We start from the raw sequence: 25,315 nt of genomic DNA, 5'->3' as shown, positions 1-25,315 counted from the left end.
CGGATTTGGACTATTTGGTGATTTATCAATCTCACATTGCACATTGTGAGATCAGATTAATAACCGACACAAATCAAGTCCAAACTGTAGCATGAGGCCCAAGGGCGCGTCTACACATATCTTAGACCCACAAGGGTGCCTTACTTTTATAATGATCAGTGTCCAACTTCCCTTAAAAGTCTTACTTCATGGGACTCTATCCTTTACAAGGATAACATTTATCGCAACTCACACTATTCAAATTAAGATGAACTCCCTTAAGAGTCTCATCTCTATCCAAATAGGTAGTTTGCTGTCATTTAGGACTCTAGTCCTCTATCCAAATATCTTGAATTCCGATATTATCGCACCATATTTCGGCACCATGGTCCACCCACGTGACACCTCGGCTAACAACCTCGGTCACGTGGACTACCTAAAAATATGTCCCCACGCTAATTATTAATTATCGTGTCTTTTTACTATTCCTCTATTATTAATTGAAATCCCACCCTCTCTATTAATTATATTTAATTTAGAACATTAGGTGATCATACTTCTGAAACGTTAAATAACTTCTCATAAAAAGCTAACATGTGTATGGTGTCATAATAGGATATTATGACATTTGAACTCAATCATACTAGCTAAGTGGTGGAATTGATTTGAAGGGGCTTACGAAACATTCAAGAATGGAATATGCTTTTGATTTACACTTTATATGTGAGATGAGGGAAAAAAAAAAAAAAAGACTATATAATAATGGAATTGTTTACTAACCTTAACTTTAGGACCTTGTCTTTTTATATATTAATTAAGGGAGATTTATACATAAATTCTAATTTATCAACTTATATTTCATTAAATTTTAATTAAAATTTTTTGAACCTTCAAATTCTATCAAATTGTTAATAGGTCGAATTGCATTTCAGACAATAATTGTTTATTATTTATAAAGGAATATGATGATTAAACATTCATTTTGACTTTTAAAATTTTAAATCATCAACTCTTAAAATGAAAAAACTAAAAAAAATTATGTGCAAAAAAAAAAAAAAAATTATTTTAAGCAATTCTACTTTATAAAGGAACATGATGATTAGCTTGCTTGGTTAGGTTTTTTAAAAAAACACTTTTTAGAAAATTCTATTTTCTTGTTTTTCGTGTTTTTTTATTTTTATTGATTTTTTAAAATATTTTAAACAAATTTTTTTTTTTTTACTTTTTAGACATAGCTAACATAGATATACTTAAAAAGTAAAAAAATTGTGAAAAAAAACCTTTTAAAAACTCACTAAATACCAAAAATACGAAAAAAAAAATTACGAGAATTCAATACATATTTTGTATTTTTATGTATATTTTAATTTTTTAAAACATTTTTTTTCATAAATTTTATACTTTTTAGATACATCTAAGTAAGGTGCATCTAAAAAAGTAAAAAAAAATATTTAAAATTTTAAAAATATTCACTAAATACAAAAAAATATGAAAATCAAAAAACTCAGTTTTCAAAAAATTTAATCCCAACAACTCAAACCAAACATACTTTTTTTTTGAAAACAATTGAAAAAACTTAATTATTTTGTTCGTGCAAAACTGAAAATTTTGTGTCTATAAATGAGCATGCTAATGGAATATTGATGTGCAAACTGAAAAAAAAAATTAAAAATTTAAAAACTGATAATGTTCTCAATTTTAAAACTGGAAAAAACTAATAATGTCCTCGATTTTATTAGATAATTGAATCAAACCAATAAGTAGAAAGACAAAAACGTTTAATCTCATGCTCTATTTTTTTATTAGTTAGTGAAACAATTATCTGAAATATTATTATGTAAAATTAATAATATTTTTAATTTTAAAAATTAAGAAAAACTGATAATATTTGCATTTTTACTAAACATGACTTATTAGTTCAAAAAATCTTAATGAAACTTGAGCTACCATAACATTTGTAAAAATTTTTTTTAAATAATTAACTCATTGATTAATGAACCTTCCCCGGGTCAAATTCAGCAACATTGATATTTTTTTCTTATATTATTATTTTAAATTTAGTAAAATATGATGAAAAAATTTATGATTTTTACTCCTAAAAAGAGCACACGATAAAAAATGTGTTATTAACTTATGGTGTTAATTAGATCACTTTGTGATCATCAAAGTTATGAATAATTAGATTTATAGTATGGACTCTTAAAGGAAAAATTACATATTATCGTGATTATATTATTGAATGGTAGGTTTATCTTAGAAACAGTGTGGTATAAATTTCTACTTCTTCAGCTCCTCCATGAACAAATGTTGGTTCTCGTGTTTCTATTTTATTTTAGAAAAATGGTTTATATATAAAATTCATATCAAATGTGTGGGTAATTTTCTTACCACACTACTCGCCTAGTAATCAGCTGGAGAGCACCGGCAGAATAGATGGCTCCAGTAACCTGTAACAGAAAGAAAGGGCTCCGGCGGTGGCTCTTCCACCCGGGGGCACTCCGACGATCAAGTCAGTATATCTCTCAAAGATAATCAAGTGCTAAATTCACAAGCTTGAGTATAAAACTGCGTACCTTAGACCCATGGGGGTGCCTCTCTTTTATAGTTAACTCAATCCAAGTCCTACTAGAAGCATGACTTCTATAGACTTCAATTCAGTTCTTACTTAGGATTTTTCAAGAGATAAAGATAAACTCCCTAAGAGCTTTATCCTTATCTCTGCTAAGTCCCATCTTTGTCCTAGGACTCCTGTCCCTTATCCGCTTATCTCGGATTCCGATATTTTCGGAGATAACCTCGGCCTAGCTGAGATGACCTCGGCACAACGACCAAGACACGTGGCATCTCGGCTGACACGTCGGCGTCACCTTGCCACGTGTTGGTACTTAGAAAATATATCCCCACAACTGCCCCCTAGGTTCTATTACCTCGGCATCCTGAGGTGATGGAACCTACATCAATATTTCTTTCTGCATAGTGGCTCAAAAACTGTTTGGCCGAAATAATTTATTTTCAAGCCGATGTGTTCTCTTCGGAGAACAAGAATTCAAATGAACTCCATCACGCGCATGAGCTGTCATGCACATCTAACCGTTCCTTTCACGTGCTTTGTCTTTATTGGCCCGTGTCTGTGACGCGCCTAAAAGCTGTCTTTCACTCGTCTGCGCCGTCTGACGTGTGCGTTGCTCCAGGCGTAATAAATGCCCTGCTTTTGCCGCCGTTTCAAGTTTTTTGATAAAACTTTTCTTTCTATCTTCTTTTCCTTACTTTATGCATTCGAATTTCTGGTTTTTTTTTCTCTCTCTAAACTTTCTAAAATCCACCATTGTTCTAACTCCAAGCTCTACAACCGTCTTCATTCCTCCATTTCAGCGAAGCGTTTGCCGTTCTGCTGTGTCTGCAATCGTTGCCCTACCTCGGCGTCTTTTATTCCGGCTCCATTTGTTCTGGTAAGATTCCGTTTCTTTTATTCTCAATTTCTTCTATGCGCTTTTGTTTACCTGCTGCCACTTTTGTTTTGTTCATACCTTGGATTGTTCATCTGGATGTGTTCATTCATGATTTCACTTATCTCTTGAACACTTGTACTGTTTCAACACTTCCTTGCCATGGTTCTTGATCTTTTACGTCTGTACCTCTTTCGCTTTTGAGAATCATACCTTTGTTCTTGATTCTGAAACGTCATTCTTTGTTTCTTGTTTTCTGTTTTTCCTTTCCAGATCTGTGCCCTTGATCTTGTTCTTCATAGTTCTTAGGCTTCGGATTTGTTTGTAGAACCTTTGATTTAGGGAAAACTGAAACAAACCGTATCACTACTTACCTAGGTTGTTGCCGAGGTTCCAATAACTTTTTTAAGAACACCTCCTTTCTGAGACCTAGCCCTCTGACCTTAGGCCGACGTTATGGGTATGTGGAGACATCGGGTAAATACCCCAACAAAACTCGAATACTTTAGGCAGGAGTTCTCCATCCCAGCCGATGTTCACCTTAGGCTAGCTGGGGATGGTGATTCTATCATGCCCACAGATCATACGATGCCCTTTCCTATTGTAACCTTTACTGAATGTGGACTCCGGCTTCCATTCAATCCCCTCTTTGGCGAGGTTCTCCACTTCTATAGGTTGAACCCTATGCAACTTACCATCAACTCTTATCGAGTGATTAATGGTATCATAGCCCTGGCTAGGCAAGAGAACGTTAGAATCACCCTTGCCGATATCCAATTTTGTTATACCATGTGCCCCCTTAACCTGAAGGAAAGAGGTTATGTCTACTACCTCAAACCGAGATCCACCGAGTTCAAAATTGTAGCCGACCTCCCGAATTCCAACAAGGGGGCCGGGGATGACTTTGTCATTGCTTCGGGAAATTGGGAATTTGGCCCAGACGAAGATGTTCACCTCTACCCTCTTCCTCGAACAGTTAAAGAGGGCAAGGGTAAGAGTCCAGCATCAATACTTAGTTATTTCTTTTCCAAGTCTTCAAAACTTTGTCTATTTCTAATGACTGTTTGCTTGTCCTGCAGATCTTCATCAACCACCAAAAAACTTCCGCCAATCGTTCTTCCCAGGAAAAGATTTAAAGAAGCTCCTTGATCTTCCAATCCACAAGCGCAAGGCTCCCCTGCTACTAAATTTTATCCCGACATACAAATCCACACTTCCCGACGTCCCAAAAAAGAAGAAAAAGAGTCTTTCTCCACCTTCTGCCACAACTCCTTCCATTGTTTCCATATCACGAGCAGACGAAGGATCCACTTCTAGCCCAGTCGATCTGCCATCTACTTCAGCCCCATACTTGATCCCAATACCAGAAAGAAAACGTCGGCGATGCCTTGTCAAAACTGCCGAAATGGGTCGCACAAAGCCAATTGCCCAAAATCTCTTAGCCGACCTTCTGACTGATGCTGATGTTGTACCAACCCAACCAATGCCCCCACCGAAGCCAAGAAGAATCAAGAAGGCCCAACCTAAGGCCAAGGCAACTGAGGTTGAGGCTAAGGATGCCCTGCCCATCTCCAAGCTGGCTGAAAGCAGCAAATCCCAACCCTCTGTTGGGAAGAGGTATGCAGAGACCCAGCCATCAGAATCTTCAAAGTCAAAGAGGCCGAGGTCCTCCTCTGCAACGACTTCAAAATCCAAAGTGCCAAACGTCCCCTGGACGCCCGAGATTACCCTGGAGGACAAGCCGGTCATAGCTACTGATAGCGCCGACGACATTAATGTCGGCGTTGCCCTTAGTACAGCTCTTCTTCTCCCAGGTGATCTGGAAAAGAATGCTGGAATGAGTGAGTATGAAAATTACGCTTTCATGCTTCAACACTGTGTTCAAGTAAGTGTCTTCACTTAGTAACCTGTCTTTTCCTTATTTGTTTGTAAAACTTCTGTAATAACTTCTTGCTTTTGTGTTCTTTCAGGCTGTTCAGCATGCCCACTCCTTCTCCATGCAATCTTTTGAGAACAGGGAGAAGTTAACTGACTTGCAGAAGGAGTATTCTGCACTCCAGAAGATCAACAAGGGTCTTTAAGCAAAAATGAAGAAATTGGAAGACCAGGCCGAGGCTGCCACTAAAGCCCAAACTTTGGCCGAAGAAAAGGCCGAGGCTGCTGAAGCTATAAAGAAAGTTGCCGAAGCGCAGAAAAATGAAGCCGAGGACAAGGCGACCCAAGCCGAGAAGGAACTTCAGGAGGCCTTGGCCACGAAAAAGGCTGAAATCAAAGAAGCTGATGAAAAGGCTTATGCGCAGGGCATGGCCGACGTCACTGAGAAGTACAAGCTTCAAGTCAGGCAAGCATGCAATAGGGGATTTTCCCTTGGTTGGATGTCTCTGCTAAAAAGACTTGATCTCCCTGCTGACTCGCCTTTCCGTAATGCCGACGCTATTCCTCTCCCATTTCCTCCTCTTCCACCAAGTCAAGCCGAAGAAGAATCTGGGTCTGAGCCTGAGGATGAAGATGATCATGATGCTGAGGCCTTGATGAAGAAACCCAAGGGTGATGCTGGGGTCAAGTCTCCTTCTCAAATTGAGCCCATCATGGACTTAACCCAAGATGAGGAGATTGAGGAGGTACCCAAGGAAGTTGATATTGGGATGTTATCTTCCGACCTCCTTCTGGCTGAAAGGAGTCCTTCTAAAACACTTGTTGAGATCGATGCCGAGCTGGCTGCAGAAAAAGCTGCCGAAGTATTTCCTCAGGAATCTGCCGAGGTAATTCTTCAAGAATCAGACGAGGTCCAGACCCAAATCCTTTCTGAAGCCGAAAAATCATAATCTTCCCTGTCTTTTGTACTTGTTTTCTTTTGTGGACAATATAAGTTTCTTTGTATGGCCGAAGTGCCTTTTCCAATATGTAACTGCAACTGTTTTTTCTATAAATATTTCAATCTTTGTAATTTTCTGTTGATTGCTTCTGTATAGTTCTATACTTAGAATTTTTTGCATGCCTTTCCATTTTGCTTTCTTTGTATAATCTTCTCGAGGTTACGCACCTCGGGTGAAATAACGTCCAACTTCTTTTCGGCAAGATACAGATCTGTAAACTCTTCATAAATTTCAATAAGTGTAAAACATATATTGTTTAATGTCAATTTTGCAAACTTTTTTCCAAGTTTCAACAAGTATTTAAACAGCGATCTCGGTCTAACCTACTTGTAAATTGCTGCAAATTTCAACAAGTGTTAATATATACTGTAATTTTTTCTTCAAGTTATAACAATGATCTACTTGTAAATTGCTACGAATTTCAACAAGTGTTTAAACAATATACTTAGCTTTTACCTCAACCTGTAAATTGCTGCAAATTTCAACAGATGATCACATGTCGGCTTAACATTATCTTGTAAATTGCTACAAATTTCAACAAGTGTTAAGCATCTTCTTTGGTTGGATCATCCTGTAGATTGCTATAAGTGTGCAAACTATAACCTCGCCTTTACTTCGACTTGTAAATTGCTACAAATTTCAACAAGTGAAGAGAAACAGTAATCTCGGCTTAACTTCGACTTGTAAATTGCTACAAATTTCAACAAGTGAAGATAAGGAATCAGCTTAATTCCAACTTGTAAATTGCTACAAATTTCAACAAGTGAAGATAAGGAATCAGCTTAATTCCAACTTGCAAATTGCTACAAATTTCAACAAGTGAATTAAGGAATTATCTCGGCTTAACTTCGACTTGTAAATTGCTACAAATTTTAACAAGTGAAGATAAGGAATCAGCTTAATTCCAACTTGTAAATTGCTACAAATTTCAACAAGTGAATTAAGGAATCAGCTTAACTCCAACTTGTAAATTGCTACAAATTTCAACAAGTGAAGATAAGGAATCAGCTTAATTCCAACTTGTAAATTGCTACAAATTTCAACAAGTGAATTAAGGAATTATCTCGGCTTAACTTCGACTTGCAAATTGCTACAAATTTCAACAAGTGAAGATAAGGAATCAACTTAACTCCAACTTGTAAATTGCTACAAATTTCAACAAGTGAAGATAAGGAATCAGCTTAATTCCAACTTGTAAATTTCAACAAGTGAATTAAGGAATTATCTCGGCTTAACTTCGACTTGTAAATTGCTACAAATTTCAACAAGTGAAGATAAGGAATCAGCCTAATTCCAACTTGTAAATTGTTGCAAATTTCAACAAGTGAATTAAGTGTCTCTGTCTTCTCTCTGCCTCCAATGTGAACCTGAGTTCTACTTGGGTTCTCATTATTCATGTTTCCAAAAACACCAATATGTAATTTTGTCAATCATATGTGTTGAAAGAATTCTGAAAAGACTTTATTGATGATATCGGCCAAAAAATGATGCACATCTAATGATAGAAAAATTTCAAATTACAAGTATTCCAAGGTCTGGGCAATGCTTTGCCCTCATTGTCCTCAAGCCGATAAGCTCCATTGCCTAATACTGAAGTAATTCTGTAGGGTCCTTCCCAGTTTGGGCCAAGTTTGCCCTCTCTGGGATCCTTCTTGTTCTCGACGACTTTTCTCAAGACTAGGTCGCCGACTTGAAAATCTCTTGGATTGACCTTCTTGTTGTAAGCTCTGGCAAGCTGTTGCTGGTATACTGCAAGTTGAATTGCAGCTTTCTCTCTTCGTTATTCCAAAAGATCCAGATCTCGGGCTAGGAGTACGTCATTGGTGCCATTCTCTACTCCTTGGGTTCTGATCCCTGGTATGCCGATCTCCAATGGGATGACTGCTTCTGTGCCATAAGCCATGGCGAAGGGGGATTCTCCTGTTGATCTTCTCGGTGTAGTCCGATATGCCCAAAGCACGTTGGGCAACTCGTCTACCCACTTTCCTTTTGCTGCCTGCAGCCTTTTCTTTATTCCATCCAGAATTACTTTGTTGGATGCCTCTACTTGCCCATTACTTTGGGGAAAACTTGGTGTTGAGAAATAATTCTTGATCTTGAATTTTGCACAAAAGCTCTTGATGAGTTTGCTGTCAAACTGTGTTCCGTTGTCGGCAACTATTGCTCTTGGAATCCCAAATCTGGTGATGATGTTTCTCCATATAAAGTTCTTGACGTCCACATCTCGGATTTTGGCAAAAGGTTCTGCTTCTATCCACTTTGTAAAGTAGTCTGTTGCTACCAGCAAGTATTTTCTTTGCCCAGTTGCCTGGGGAAGTTGCCCAACCAGATCCATGCCCCATTGGGCGAACGGCCAAGGCCTGGATACTGGATTCAGGTCAGTAACTGGCTGATGTATCAAAGGTGCAAACCTTTGGCATTGTTCACACTTTTTCACGTAGGCTTCAGCATCCTTTTGCATGTAGGGCCACCAATACCCCTGGGTAATGGCCCTGTGGGCTAATGATCTGCCCCCCAGCATGGCTTCCACAAATTCCTTCATGAATTTCATAGAGGAAATCCTCAACCTACAAAGGGTGTACGCACCTTAAAAGTGGTCCAGTGAAGGACCTTCTGTAGAGATGTCCATCTTCTGCTAGACAGAATCTTGCAGATTTTAATCTGACTTTGTGTGCCTCCTTACGATCTTCTAGCAACTTTCCTTCTTTTAGGAATGCAATAATTGTATCCATCCAGCTTGGCCCCATGTCCACACACATTACTTGCTACTTTGTGCTCCCTGGTTCTATGCTCGGGCTCGACATGTAGTCAATCATAATTGTTCTTGTTTTTCCAGTCTGTATTGAACTTGCCAGGTAAGCCAACTCGTCGGCGTGGGTGTTGCCATCTCGGCTGACTTGCAGTAGTCGGCAGTTCTGAAATAGGGCTGCCAATCTGATGACCTCGTTTGCATATGCCGACCTCCTTCCGTCCTTGGCTGCAAATTCTCCTGTTGATTGGTTAACAATAAGTTGTGAATCACAAAAAAAAATTACCTCATCTGCTTCTGCTGCTGCTGCCAGTTTTAGCCCTGCAATTAATGCTTCGTACTCCGCTTCGTTGTTTGAGGCCTTGAACCCCAAACGGATAGACTGTTCTATTATTTCTCCATCTGGAGATATCAGCAGTACTCCTGCCCCTGCTCCTTGACGGTTTGAACTTCCATCGACGAACAGCCTGAATGAATCGCCGATGTAGATGCTGCAGGGTCTGAGTTTTTCATTCCTTTGCTCTTTTGCCTTTGGCTGGGCTTCTCCTTGCTTGCTGGGATACTGCTCATCTCGGCTCAACGGAGCCCGATGTTCGATGGTTTCGGGTGTGAATTCTGCCACGAAGTCGGCCAAAACTTGGCCCTTTATTGCTGTTCTCGGCCTGAACTCCAGGTCATATTGGCCCAGGGCCACTGCCCATCTTGCTATCCTTCCTGTTAAGTCTCCTTGTTGCAACAAGGACTTCAGTGGGTGCTCTATTAGGACCACAATCTTGTGCGCCTGAAAATAATGGTTCAACTTCTTTGAAGCCATTACTAAGGCCAGCATTAATTTCTCCAGTGATAGATACCTTGTTTCTGCGCTGGCCAAGGTTTTGCTTACATAGTAAATCGCCTTTTGCTCCCATTTTTCTTCTCGGATTATTACTGCTTGTTCTGACATTGCCAAGTACAAAAACAGTTCTTTCCCTGGTTCCGGATTGGAAAGAACCGGAGTTGTGGTCAAGTACTTCTTTAGGTCGGTTAGAGCGGCTTCGCATTCTTCTGTCCATAGAAAGTCTGTGACTTTTTTCACCAAGTTGAAGAAGGGTCTGCATTTATCTGAGCTTCTGCTGATGAATCTGTTTAGGGCTGCGGCCCTTCCAGTAAGCATCTGAACCTGTTTCGCCAACGTCGGGCTCTGCAACTCTAGGATGGCCTTGATTTGGTCTGGGCTCGTCTCAATGCCCTTTCTCGTTACCAGATACCCAAAAAACTTGCCTGATCCAACTCCAAACGCGCACTTTGATGCATTGAGTCGGAACCGGTATGTTTTGAGTATATCAAAGACCTCTTTTAGGTCGGCAAGATGACCCTTAGATTCTTTGGTCTTCACGACCATGTCATCAATGTAGACTCCTACCGTTTTGCCAATCAGGTGCTTGAACATTTTTGTTACTAACCTTTGGTAAGTTGCTCCTGCGTTCTTCAACCCGAAAGGAATTACCTTGTAACAGTACAAGCCTTTAGGGGTGATGAACGCAGTTTTCTCCTCGTCTGGTGGGTACATGGCAATCTGGTGGTACCTCATGTATGCATCCAAAAAACTCATCCTTTCGTGCCCTAAAGTTGCATCTACTAACTGGTCAATCTTGGGCAGAGGAAAGCTGTCTTTGGGGCAGGCTTTGTTGAGGCTGGTAAAGTCTACACAGACTCTCCATTTACCGTTCTTCTTTTTCACTACTACTGTGTTGGACAGCCATGTCGGATAGTGAACTTCTCGGATGGCCCTGGCCTCTAGAAGTTTGTCTACTTCTTCTTCTACTGCTTCGACGTGCATCAACGTCGGTCTTCTGGCTCGTTGAATCACAGGTTTTGCCGACCTGTCGATATTCAGTCTGTGGCAAGTGACCTCAGGGTCAATGCCAGGCGAACACTTCAATGTTGGCTCTCAAAAAATCTTCCAGTTCTTTTCCTCTTCTTCGGCTAAACCTGAATCGAGAAGAAAGAAACGTTCTTCGTTGCCCTCCTAGACTAGGATTTTCTTTAGTGTCTCTTCACTCTTTTCGGTTGGCTCCTTGCCGACATCATCTAGGAGCTCCATGTCCTCGTCTTCAATCTCTGCCTCTTTTGGCTTTTGAATGTTGCAAGTGGACTTTGTTGCTGCCATGGAGCAACTTTTTGCTTGCAGTTGATCTCCTCTAATTTCTTCAATTCCATGCTCTGTGGGGAACCGTAGTAGTTGATGCAATGTTGAGGGAACTGTCCCCATTGCATGCAACCATGGTCTTCCCAAGATGATGTTATATGGTGAGGGTGTGTCAATTACCATAAATTCTGTTTTGATCTTCTTAGTACCAGCTTGTACTTCCACGCTTGCTGCCCCCAGTGGCCATGTCGGCGTTCCATTGAAGCCGACCATAGGATTGCTGGATTGTTCCAGGTCGTCAGGATGAAGGCCTAGCTCCTTGTAACATCTGATGTACATTATGTCACAAGAGCTGCCTTGATTTATTAGGATGCGTTTTACTTGGCATTCCCCAATCTGGAGGGATACTACCAAGGCATCATTATGCGGATGCTGGACCATCTCTAGGTCGGCTTCAGTGAAGGTTATCATTGGTCCTTGGCTTTCTTCAGGCCGAGGTCTTTTTTCCCTGATTTGGTAGACATGCTGTAAATGCCTTACCCTCTGGGTCTCTCATCTGACTTCGTTCTCGTTGACCCTTGAGTGGATCACATTAACCACCCTTGGTCCTCCGGCCTGTGGTTGCTGTGCTGGAGGTGGTGGAGCTGCTGGTGCTTGAGGCAATCTTGCCTGTTCTTCTCTGGTCCTGGCCTCATCAACAAGGTCCCTCAGATGGCCTTGCCTTACCAAGTCTTCTAAGTGTGCTTTTAGGGCTCTGCAACCCTGGGTTGGGTGCCCTTCTTCATTGTGGTAAGCACAACGCCTACCCATGTTTCTTCCCATGAATTCCCCTAGTGCTTTTGCTGGGGGTCTGAAATAGGGTTGGTTTCGTATTTGATCCAGGACTTTATGGATGGGGATTCGGAACACCGTCATCACTGCATGTTTGCCCTTCAATTCCGTTTCTTGTTTGGGTGGTCCGTTGTTACCTCGGCCTCGCTTCGGCGATCCGTTTGCTTTCTCCTGCTTTATCTCTTTGTTTCCCGATGTGTCTTCCTCGGCTCTGGCGTATTTCTCAATTCTTGCCATGAGCTCTTCCATGCTTTTTGGCAGTGTTTTTGCCAAAGATTTCCGTAGTGGGCAGTCATCTTTCAGGCCGTTCTTGAAAGATACGACCGCCACTTCTTGGTTGCATTCGGGCATTCGGTTGAACACCTCGTAGTATCTCTTCGCGTAGGCCCTTAGGCCTTCTTCTTTGGTGATTCTTAAAGCCATCAGGGCGTCGACCCTCAAGGGCTGTAGTTTGTTTGTTACAAACCTGGCTACAAACATCTCGGCCAGGCCTTCCCATGTCTTTACGCTTCCCTTTGGCAGCTTATGGAACCAATCGGATGCTATTTTCCCAAAGGATGAGGGAAATACTTTGCAGAGCAACGGTTCGTTCCCACTGTATAACGCCATTGAGTTCAGGTATAGTCCAACATGGAAGTTGGGGTCTGACTTACCGTCATAAATTTGGAACCTCGGCATACTGAATGTCTTTGGTGCTTCAAATTTATCCAGTTCCACCGAGAATGGTGTTCTCGGCTTAACTTTAGAAGTCACCTCGGTTTCAACATTCTGCTGGCTCCTTTTGAAGTAGTCCCTCAAGTCTTCCTTACTCCTACCTGGGGCTCGGCTATCTCTGGACTTCAATCTTTTCGGCACACTACTTTCGGCCTCGTGGTGGGCCCGTTTCGATCTTTCTCCATGGGTTGTGTCAAAGCAAAGCGCTTGCCCTTGAACATGCCGATGTTCTTTGGGCCCTGGATCCTTCATGCGATGTGTCCTTCGGGACTCTTCTTGCCTTGGTTTCTCTCGTCCGACTTCCCTGGAACGTCAGTGAGAGTGGCTTGCACTCCTGGTGTGCTGAGGGGCTTCGGGGATTGCTTTTCTTCCTCTCTTCTGGGTATTAATTGCTGACATCGGTGTATCTTGCAGCGGGTATGGTGGCTGCATGACATTGTTTTGTATCATGAAGTTGACCACTGACTGTAGGTCTGCCAGCTTGTTTGCCAAGTCTTTTACTTCCTCATCCCTTCGTAAGCACCTATCCCTCCAAACTTGAAGGTTATCTTCGTTGTAGTACTTGCTTTGGTTTGTCCTTTTTGAAGCGTCGCCCTCCTGGCCGACGTCTTTTTCTCCGTGGCCCTGGTCATGATTTTCTGTACTGTGGTTGTCTCCTTCAACGTCAAGGTCGATTAGTCTACCACTCCCAGCAGGAGTTTCGCCCCTAATGTTTTCCCCTTGTCCGTTACTGGCCATCTATTCTTCTAAGATTCCCACAGACGGCGCCAAATTGTGTGGGTAATTTTCTTACCACATTGCCCGCCTAGTAATCAGCTGGAGAGCACCGGCAGAATAGATGGCTCCAGTAACCTGTAACAGAAAGAAAGGGCTCAGGCGGTGGCTCTTCCACCCGGGGGCACTCCGACGATCAAGTCAGTATATCTCTCAAAGATAATCAAGTGCTAAACTCACAAGCTTGAATATAAAACTGCGTACCTTAGACCCATGGGGGTGCCTCTCTTTTATAGTTAACTCAATCCAAGTCCTACTAGAAGCATGACTTCTATAGACTTCAATTCAGTGCTTACTTAGGATTTCTCAAGAGATAAAGATAAACTCCCTAAGAGCTTTATCCTTATCTCTGCTAAGTCCCCTCTTTGTCCTAGGACTCCTGTCCCTTATCCGCTTATCTCGGATTCCGATATCTTTGGAGATAACCTCGGCCTAGCTGAGATGACCTCGACACAACGACCAAGACACATGGAACCTTGGCTGACACGTCGGCGTCACCTTGCCACGTGTTGGTACTTAGAATATATCCCCACATCAAATGATGTGATAATGATATTTTTACAACTTTGAATCATAATGATAAATAATTTGACTTGATATAAACGGATCACAAAAATCATATCATTTTGTTAAGATCATTCTATATTTATAGTGTTACCCTTTGTTGTATTTTAGCCTGCAAGTTAGGACCACATCAAACCAAGCAAGTTTTGTCTAGCAACCAATATTTATGTCACCACTACAAATGAAAGTGAGTTGGATAATAAGAGATATGACCATCAATCAGATAAGATCGTGATTAAGGATATAAAATTAATTGAAAATATTTAATTAGGACAAGATGCTAAAGACGAATCTATGGTCCATCGTGTATTATTTTTCATCATAAGTGATAATAGTCCATCAGATTTCATCCCAACACCTGACAAGATATTTATTGGAGTTGGCGAGGGTAATCTTGAGATCTGGATTGTTGATCTTGACTAGTCTGACCGGTTTCGGATGCTAAAGAAAATGAGATTCAAGCTCGTTGGCGGTAAGGACAAAGAGTACGTTTGTCACGGGATAGAAGTTGTGGACCGGTTCTTCCCAATTGATGTTTGGACGGATTACAAAGATACGCTGTTGGGAAATGTTAGAAGTATTCAAAAGGGTGCCATATATTTAGTGGCTGCTACTGTTAATGGAAAAAAATGCAAAATTATTTTAAGGAGTCAAATGTACTTTAAAACTGTTTAGAATTGTAATTTTATCTATTTTTATTTTTAATGTATAGGTTAATAGAGGTGGACGATATAAAAACTGGTATTGTTGAAGGTGTTTCAGCAAGTAATTTCAATTGTATTAAACTTGTTTTGCCTAATTTATTTTCCCAGTTGAAGTTAAGATACAAATAAAAGAATATTAAGATTGATAAAATATTGATAAAATATTTTTCCTTTGCCCACCCAATGCCAGAAGATTCACACTAGGAAACTTTTGCTTGCTAATCCAATGTATATATATACTACTTTGCTATAGTATGGACATCTATCAAATTGCTTAATAAATAATCAGTAGTTTGATTGGTGCTTCTATATCTTTCTCAATATATATATATTCTTCAATAAAAATGAAATTGTTTCGCGGGTTTTGATCTTATGAAACTTTTGTCTGCATTTGCATTTGTGTTGTTGTGAATACAAATCAGTGTTTTGTTTCAGTTTTTTAGAAATTGAATTTTTTATTTTTAGTAAATATTTGACTAATAAAATGGTCTTGAATAGATTTGAGTGGATAAGAAAAATTTATATAGCCGACCCCATTTAATGAGACTTCAGGTTTGGTTTGGTTAGTGAATATTTTTAAAATTTTAAGCAATTTTTTTTTTGACTTTTTTAGATGCACTTTATTTAGATATATCTAAATAGTAAGATATTTGTGAAAAAAATATTTAAAAAAATTAATAAATACAAAAAAATATGATAAATGTACTAAATATTTTTCTTTTTGTATTTTTGGTATTTAGTAAATTTTTAAAAGATTTTTTTCATGGATATTATACTTTTTAAGTGTAATTATGTTAGGTGTGTTTGAAAATTAAAAAAATTCAATGAAAAGAAAAAAATACGGAAAACAAAAAAGAAAAATTTACTGAAAAGTAAATTCTGAAAACTGAAACCAAACTAAGTGAATATTCTTTTACTCATTTTTTTTTTTTTTTTTTTTTTTTTTTTTTTTTGAACAGCTAGAAAAAAGAACGAAAATGTAATTGGAAGCCATTCTGTTTAATTAATAAGCATCACAAATTACGATTTAATCATGAAACTTTGAAATGTGCTCAGAAATTTGTTTTTATTAATCAATGCTAATAAAATTGTTTTTGTGTTGACTAGGTTTTGGAAAGATACCCACCGCAAGAGTTGCGATCAAAACAACTTGAAAGAGATATAAAGAGAAAATAAAGTGGTATAGTTTTTATGGAAAATTATAGAATGTTTTTGAAGTATCATGTGTTTGTATTATTTAATTAATTATCATTTAATATGTTCTTTTATATTCTTCAATCATCCAAAACAATAGCTCACTTACTTACTTTCTCCAATAATCACAATACTATAAAATACAATATGTTTTTATTCCGAAATTATGGAATAATTATCCATTTTTTACATAGAGGCGACATTGTTAGTCTTTGGCACGGTTTGTTTTTGAAATTGAATTATTGGTTTGGAATATAATAAATTCACATCATTATGCCAGGAGGCATCAAAATAAAATAAAAGTAAAAGAAGAACCAATGAACTATCTTTCTTTAGAAAAATCACATCATTACTATTTTGGTGGATTCAACATTTTGAAGCTACTCATGACACTAATTAAGTTTCATTATTTTTATGATTAAAGAAATTGAAAACCTAGTCCACTAATGCTCATGTCTCAATAAGAAAATATGCAAAAGAAGGTGAACTATGAGATGTTCACATTCATGCGGAAAACTTAAGTTTTATAGATTTTTATTTAATTTTGATTTTGAAAACAAAAATATTTGAAAAACAAAAGAAGAAAACTGCTTCATTCAAATGATTTTGTCTCGCATAAAACTTTAATCACACTCATAACATAAAAAATTATCGAGAAAATTGTAAGGTGCAGACAAAACCACGTGTCAATGTTAGCCATTGACTAAGGTCCATTTTAACAACCAAAAAAAAAAAAAAATCTATTTTTTCAAATTTTTTTGGTATTTAGTGATTTTTTTTCAAAATTATGTCAATTTTTTTTTTTAATTTTCCGGTCTATCTTATCAAGACGAATTTAAAAAGTACATTTTTCTAGAAAAATTTTAGAAAAAAATCATTAAAGACGAAAATAAATTAAAAAATATTACTTATTTTGGCTTATTTTTGCCTTCTCTAAATTTTTTTTTAAAAAGTTATAATTTTTCAGTTTGTTTTGTTGAATTGAATCTAAAAATCTAAATTTAAAAAAAAAAAAATCATTAAAGACAAAAATAAATCAAAAAATGGACTTCCCGAATACTCCCAAGTGGGTAGGCTCCATTGATGATGGTTGATATTGCCTTGTTGATCAAACGTCATGCTGTCGAGTAAAACAACAAAACATAAACAGAGGAATGCGGTGAGCGTGGATCGAACACGCGACCTTCAGATCTTCAGTCTGACGCTCTCCCAACTGAGCTATCCCCGCCATATACTGTGGTGTAAAGATTTTATTATTTTCAATTTGTTTGAAAGTGCGTGGCAAAACCTTGATCAGTATTTAAAAAAGGGAATATCATATCAGCCCTTCCAACAAAAAGTCCATGAGATGAGACCTGTGGTAGATTCACCAGAAAAAATGGATGGGTTTGTAATTCCACTTCCATTTTACAGGGGCCCAGACAAAAATATAAATAAGAAAAAAAAACTACACAAACTTAAATAAAATGTAAGGTTTGGTTAATCAGTGCTCTAAGGATATTAGTTAACAATGTTTAAATTAATTGTACATTACATATTATACACACTCCTATACATTATATATAAGCATGTCAAACTTCTTATCAGGTGTCCTAAAAACACTCATAAACAAAAACTCTAAGGGTGTGTTTGATTGAGAGAATAAATGGGAGATTATTCACTGTTAGGATTGTAATCCGGGAGAAGTTTTTTATCTGTCGTTTGTTTTTTTTTTTAATCTGCTGGACATGGAGTCTGGCGAAGTTTTTTATCTGTCGTTTGTTTTTTTTTTTTAAATCTGCTGGACATGGAGTCTGGCCAAACTCCTTATCTCCCATATGGGGGATTATACTATCCTAGGGGGGGTATGGGACAATTTTCATTAGACTATTTACTGTTGAGATTAGAATGTGACATGACCATTTTGACCTTCTACTATTTAATTATGTATTATATTTAATAAAATTTAAATATCTCAATGTGAAAATAAAATAATTTTGTTTAACTTTTTATTGATGTTTTATTTATTTAATTTTTTAAAATAATTTTTTATAGATATTTTATTGATGTTTTATTTTAATTTTTTTATATTTTATTTAATTTAATTATTTAAATTTTAATAGATGTTTTATTTAATTTCATTGTTTAATTATTATTATTTTAAAAAATAAATTTATTTAAAATTTTAATTAAAAAAATAACATATATTTTATTGATATTTTATTTTTAATTTTTTTATTTAATTGTGTAAAAAATAAAATAAAATAAAATAAAATAAAATAAAATTTTATTTAATCTGGTTAAAAATAATTAAAATATTAAAGATATGTTTAATATTACTATTAATTAGTAAACAATTGAAAAATAATAAAATAGTTTTTTATTCATTTATCTTATCCAGTCCGTCCAACCAAACATTAGATTTACTAAAAATAGTCATTTCCAGACATATAATCCCATGAAAAAACAAACATGGGATACACGTCTAATCCAACCAAATAGTTCGAAGGATTCACAGTTTCATGATTTAAGTCCGATAAATTCTAATCCCCTCTTATCCAATCTGTCCAATCAAACACACCCTAAAAGTATATCCCTTCCTTCCTATTAAAAACACAGAATCTTCGACCTAGAATTTGCTAGGGTTGGGAGTTTAAAATTTTAAAACCCATAAAATTAAAGTTTGGCCCAGATTGAACTGGGCCGATTGTTGAAGAAAATTAAAAACAAATAGGGACCTGACAAAAAGAAGTTGGGTCAAGGGCCTGGGAATGGGCCTGTTTCATAGTTTTGAAATTTATTTAAACTGGGCCAACCTAATTTTAAAAAAATAATGAAAAGTTTAGCCAAAATCTCTCTATTGGACGTTTATTTAATGAAAAAGATAGGGCTGAGCAAGGAATCCGTGAAATCCGTAATCCGATCCAGTCCAGTCCAATCCGATAGGTTTGGATTGGTTTTTTGAATCCGCGGTTCGGTTCCGGATTGAATAATTAAAAATCCGTAGTTCACGGATTGGTTCCGAATTGAATCCCACGGTTCCGGATTGGAACCGATCCGGACCGTATACAAATAGTCTATATTTTTATTATACATCCTCCCCCATAGTATCTTTTCTTATTCTATGTAAAATCTAAACTCAAACCTAAAACCATATAATATCTTCTTTTATTCTTTTTGTTTGTTAGTTTTAAGTTTTAATTTGCAATGGTCTAAATACTTATGGTGAAACCAGTTTTCTTATGGTTGTTTAAATTCTAGAATAGTATGTCGTTATTATAGAAAAACATGTTGCTATTATGGAACTAATATAGCGCTATGTTTATATTTTTATGAAATTCAAGTGTTATATATATATTTTTGTTATTTAATTATGTGAATCCGTGGTCCTAAACCGATCCAATCCGTATTTAAATGGATTGGTTCGGATTGGTTCCATGATTTAAATGGATTGAATTGGTTCCAATTTTTTAGAAACCGTAAATAACGGATTGGTCTTGGTTTTACCCCAATCCGGTCCAATCCGGACCATGCTCACCCCTAGAAAAAGATACTCTAATTTATTTTGTTTCATAAACCTCCTAAAGAGAAGGAGCATAATTGAGTAAGGATAAAGTAAAAAATATCTTTCTTTTTTTTTTATTAGATAATATTGTCAAAGTAACATATTACTGTGAATTAAAGTAACACATTACTGTCAAACGGAGTAACATATTACTGTTTACATCAATTTCGACGATAATAATAATAATAATATATATATTTTTTAAAGAATTTCACAATCAACATAGATCTTATTTGATATATTTTGATGAGAAGATTTTAAAAATATTAATTTGGTTAAAAATCGACAACTAAATCAAAAGTTATATTATTTTCAAATTTAATTTTTTAATAATAATAATATGTGTTAAATTTTTCAATAATAAATTTTTCATATTTATTATTAATAAATTAAAATTTTACTATGACCGAGCATTGATCAAATCTCAAAAACATAAAACTATATAAGGTTCCCCACCCACCGTAGTCCCTCCCCTGCCACTATCAATTTCTGACCATCATCATCATCATCCACACAATAGCATACTACACCATACCCCTGCCCTAATCACTAAATAAATAAATACTAAGAGTATCCACAGTGGATGTGTTTGTGAGTGTGCTAGTGTCGGTGGTTAAACTTTTAGCAAGCCAGTCACTTTTTGTCTCACAATGGAAGTGTTAAGGGCAACGTTAGGGATAAAAAATAGTGTCAGATGCTAAATTGTGTGTTAACTGCAACCAGCATTCTAGCCAGCGAGGGAGAAAAGAGAAAGAGAAAGAGAGAGAGAGGGGGACACTGGGGTTGTGCAGTAGGGTCGTCCGGCCGGACGTCCGGATCCTTACTGTTCTGGGCCTGTTTTGCAAGGTTGAATTTGGTTTGGGATGATGCATGTTTAACACTCTGATGAAGCTCCAAACTCTCAGGTTTCATGAAGATCTCACTATAGTCAGGACAAGAACAGTGGAAGCAGAAGAAGAAGAGTTAGAAGACACTAAAAATGAAGCCCCATTTAGTTCACTCAGAGGAGCTTTCATGGATCTACTGGAGCAACCAATATGGTTGTTAATTGAATTTGAACCACCCATTGATGCTCTATTTTTGTTGTTGTCTTCTAAGGATGATGATGATGGTGGTTCTGGCATGTGCATCACCTTTGTGTTGTTGCAAAGTGAGCCTGAACACTTCATTAAATTAAATTATTTATTTATTTTATTTATTTATTATATATATATATATATATTCTTAACACACACCTTAACACATCCATTGCACCACCACTCACTCTCTAAAATTAACAAACTCTTAACACACCTTAACACATATTTTTAGGTCCCACTTTTATCACTTTTTGTCATATAAAACACACTTTAACACATCCATTGTGGATGCTCTAATCTTTAATTGTGATGCGAGTTCTAAACATCATGATGGCTCCTTCAATCGTGAAACAACCAGGAGCCCTCCTCACTCCTTACTCTCATCTCAATGACTTCCCCCTCATAATAACTACTACTTTCACTTCAATCCTTTTTCCCAACAACAACAACAACAACAATAACAACTTCTTAAGACTTTATCTCCTCCACGTCACTTGAAATACATCTCATCTTCCTCCAATAAGAGCCCACATCTCTCCAGGTTTATTTACCCTTTCCAGAAATTTGTTACTGTGTTTTTCAATTTCCATATCTTAATTATTTGTGGGTTTTTTGTGTGTGTTGCTTAATTGCTTGTAGATTACACTCCAGATGCTAAATTTTATAAAGTGGAGGTGATTTTGAGGTCCTATATATCTTTCTATGTATATATATCTTAAGTTTCTGTTAAATTTAACTCATTGAGTTTTGGCATTTCTCATTCTTATTTTTGCTTCTGCTATACCAACTAGGCCATGGCGAATCCCACAGGTTTTATTAGTAAGAAAGACTTATGTTGTATTTGGTTGGGGGATTTGAGAAATGATTTAGAAAGGGAAATGGAAAAGGTAACTGAAATGTAAATAAAACATATCTATATTTCACCTAATTTCACACACATTTTCCCTTTCGCTTTCCAAATCTCTCTCTAAATCATCCAACCAAATACAACGTTACTGAATTTTAATACAGATTGTTTCTTTGTACTACAATTTACGCATACAATTTATGTCATTTATTTCCATTTATATGTGCAATAATGCATGCAATTGATTATTTAGGAAATATAGAAGAAACAATAATATATGTAATTTGGTAATCTATTTATACTCCCAACTCCAACCTGATAACCTCTTTATTTAGATAATAGTAATCTAATGCAACTTGTCTTTCAACATGGCTTGTACACCACTATTTTATTCTCAACTTCTCATATGCTACAGTAACAAGTAGCCACCGTTACTCAAATCCTTTGAAAATAAAAAGGGTACTTGATGATAATGTTGATTAGGCAAAAATATACATAGACAAAAGGGGTACTAGATGCATTGCTTTTTTTAGATTGGCATGCATTAACTATAAAAGATAATCTTTGTAAGTTATAACACTTGGTAAGAATTTGTCATATTGATACGTTTTTGAATTGTTATTTTGTGAACCTTTTATAGACAATGTCCACACAAAGTTGACAAGACAAAGCTGGATTGGTAGAGAGGGTCACATGGGTCTGATTATTGGCATTTCTGGTGGTATTAGTGCCACGTGCAGAGTTGTTGATATTACAATGGCCCACATAAATAAAACATACAGTGCGTCATTAAAGCATTGATAGCAGGCATTTGGCGTATTGATGGTGTTTGGATTGGTACGTAGTGACCTTTAAATCACAGGAACCATTCATAATTGATGAGCCATGGAAGGACTTCGTGCAACATAGTCCAAATAGTGTCAGTACAATAAATGTAAATGGATTATAGGGAGGAAAAGTTTGGTTTTGGACATTTGAACATGGGGGTGTCGATGGCACATGTGAAGTTACTGGACTTGGGAATACCTTGTATAAAAATGTTTCCAATTATTGATGACTAGATTTGGAAGATCAACATTTTAAATGTTGGTGAGCTTTCATGGTATAATACTAGTTGGACTACCATGTCTCGTCAGCATTTTTCTAGTAGTCCAAATGGTATCAATGCAACAAAATCTCAATAAGACATTTTATGAGGCCAACCGTCCATGCCAGATTTCTCAAAATTTTGAAATGTGCCAACTATATGGATGTTTTATGGCCATGCTCTCATCTCTGCCATCAAACTTTGTCGTAATTCTACCTTTTTTGACTATTGTGTTCTGTGGACCCAATGCACAAGACTTGTGGGAATCTAGATGACATGTAATTCAAAATTCTGGAAAATTAAGAATGATTGCTTACTATTATAATGCATAGTAATGGACCTTTGTTGTATTGAAACAATTTGGACCATGAACCCTTCTTTTATAATGCTCCAAGTTGTGGGAACAGGATGCATGCTAACCAACATCTTGTAAGGAGCATCTTGAATGTATAATTTTTCAGAAATTTGAAACATTAGGAGATCTAATGCATCAATATTTTGTCATACATGTTTTAAGCAAACAAATATAGTAAAATGTAAAAGAGTTTTTGGTTTCACATGACCATGGGTCTTTGTAATAGTCAGTATGACATTTTTTACTTATGGCAAGTTAATATAAAGTTTATGAACTTGACTAAAACATACACATCATACTCGTAGTTCAATGTATTTTGCCTCCTTGCTATGTTTTCTTCATTAGTTATTGAAGTCTCCTTATTGTCCTATCTATCACGTTTGGCATACAAGGAAAAATGAAGAGAAGACGAAAGGCTTCAGGCAGAAGATTTGTTTTTAACAACAGAGGCAGTAGTGAAGAGATGCAATACTATAATGGTAGATGAAAGTGTCAAGGGACGGGATAGGCCTAGATTAATGTTGGCTAGCATTGTAAATAGAGATATGGATCTACTTAATTTGACTAACGAAATGGCTTTTGATAGGGTCACGTAGAGAAGAAGGATTCATGTAGCCTATCCCATTTGATGGGACTTAAGGCTTGGTTTGGTTTGGTTTACCAGTGACCCATGTTGATTTTAACTTGTAGTATCTTTTGTGAAATATGTAAGGCCTGCTAAAAATAGGTATTCATGGTATTACGATGTCAGATGTTCAAGGCTTTGGTACCTAAGGTGGTTTGACAGAACGGCAGGCAGGTAAGTGCTTGACTTGTTGAGGTCCTAAATGATTCTATATTTAATTTCCATTTCTTATCCCTTTTCTTATTTTCTTCCCCCCCAAATTCATTTACATTTTCAATTACTTCCAAAAAGTAGACTTAAATGAATTTATTTACACCTCTTCCCCTTTTTGTGATGTAGAACAAAAAAATGTTTAACATGATTCCCTTGCCTTCATCTTTATCCACCACAGGCTCTGAATTTTGCGAAGACAAGTTCTTAGCTAAAGTTAAGATAGAGATTGTGGTGAAAAAAGATCAGGTATAAAAAAAAATTTAAAAGCTCTAAGAGAACTCTCAAGTGGTTTTGTGATCTATAAACTGAAACTAATTTGATTTCCTCTTTCCTTTTGTACCTGTGAAGTTTCTTTACAAGTTACCGCTTAGTGAAAATACAGTTTTGTTGTGTATATTACTCACGCAGAACCTCACTGCATATTGTCTTAGGTTGAAGCTGTAATAGACAAGATCATTGAAGAGGCAAGAACATGAGAGTTGGTGATGGCAAAATTTTCCGTAAGATTTCAGGCTTTCTCTTTATTTTTAACCACTAATAGAAATTATGTGGGTAATTGATGTGAAAAATGATATGTAAGGTAAGTTGGATGATAATGGCCATCCATTGAGAATATAAGGCAATTACTTGTGTAACCAAATCATTACATGGTGATACAAGGACAAATAAGTTAATACCCCATGTTTGTGGTCAGGGTTATTTCCTTATGGAACTTGCATCTAAGAAACCATGCAAAAAATTAAAATGGATTAAAATTTGGTTATATTTCTAATGAGGTTTCCGCTTGTTGTGTAATGATGCTTATTACAGATGTAATAAGAGTTTGCACTGGTAAGTAATTGCTTGTGTTTTGTTTTTTTAATGATGTCTTAAGTAATCTTCAATGTGCAATTTTTAGGTGAGTGGGGAAGAAAAAGGCTGAGAGGATGGTGGGAGGGCAAGCTGACATGTCGTCTGTGGTGCAAAATTACGGTTTGATCTAGTCAAGCGGAAGTACTTTGGTGCTTGAGAAGTTATAAGACTCCTAGTTTCTATATGTTATATCTGGTCAGTAAAATAAAAGGAAGGATTATATGTAATAGTATCTATCTGATACCGTTAATAAAATAAATGGAAGTACTAATCATGTAATCTCTAGAAATAAAATCTAAATATAATTCCAGAAGAAGTTGCTCTCTTTGGTAGAACAATTGCATTTGACTATAGTCAGTCAACATAGAACTGGCTGATTATGAAGCAATTTTAGGAATTTAAACTGGTTTGCTTATGTATTTACATTCTCTGGTTAAGGTAACCATGTTAACTGGTTTGGATCAGTGTTATTTTGGATTTGTTTTGGTTTGGATCAGCAATGTGCTGATATGTTCTGGTTTGGATCAGCATATTGTGTATTTGAATGAGGTAAGAAAGAGGACAAAAAGAAAGCAAGAAAGAAAGAAAAGAAAAAGATATGTAACTGGTTAGCTCAAAAGTCCAAATCCTAACAGTGATATGCACTTATCCCATATAGGCTAAGCGCATTGAACGGTTTAACCATTACCCAAAAAGAAAAATGAAAAAATTTGCTCACAAAAATGGGAATTAGAAGTGAGAGTTGGATAGGAAA

The 25,315-nt window shown here is 36.7% G+C and overlaps 1 long non-coding RNA gene and 1 other non-coding gene across 3 annotated transcripts; one reads left to right on the top strand and one right to left on the bottom strand.

Moving 5' to 3' along the window:
• Positions 1-17,114: 17,114 nt before the first annotated feature.
• Positions 17,115-17,187, bottom strand: TRNAF-GAA (transfer RNA phenylalanine (anticodon GAA)). Its single transcript has one exon. It is a non-coding gene; the product is annotated as a tRNA-Phe (tRNA).
• A 2,803-nt stretch (positions 17,188-19,990) lies between these two features.
• LOC114289440 (uncharacterized) lies at positions 19,991-24,893 on the top strand. Of its 2 annotated transcripts, none has more exons than XR_014350171.1 (4): positions 19,991-20,653; positions 22,070-23,670; positions 24,141-24,209; positions 24,608-24,893. It is a non-coding gene; the product is annotated as an uncharacterized LOC114289440 (long non-coding RNA). The 2 variants fall into 2 exon arrangements; XR_014350170.1 differs by having other exon boundaries at positions 22,070-23,955.
• The last annotated feature ends 422 nt before the right edge of the window (positions 24,894-25,315 follow it).

The sequence above is a fragment of the Camellia sinensis genome, chromosome 14, assembly GCF_055761805.1.
Source record: "Camellia sinensis isolate YWXY chromosome 14, ASM5576180v1, whole genome shotgun sequence".
Lineage (NCBI taxonomy): Eukaryota > Viridiplantae > Streptophyta > Magnoliopsida > Ericales > Theaceae > Camellia > Camellia sinensis.
This window is presented reverse-complemented; position numbering and strand designations above follow the sequence as displayed.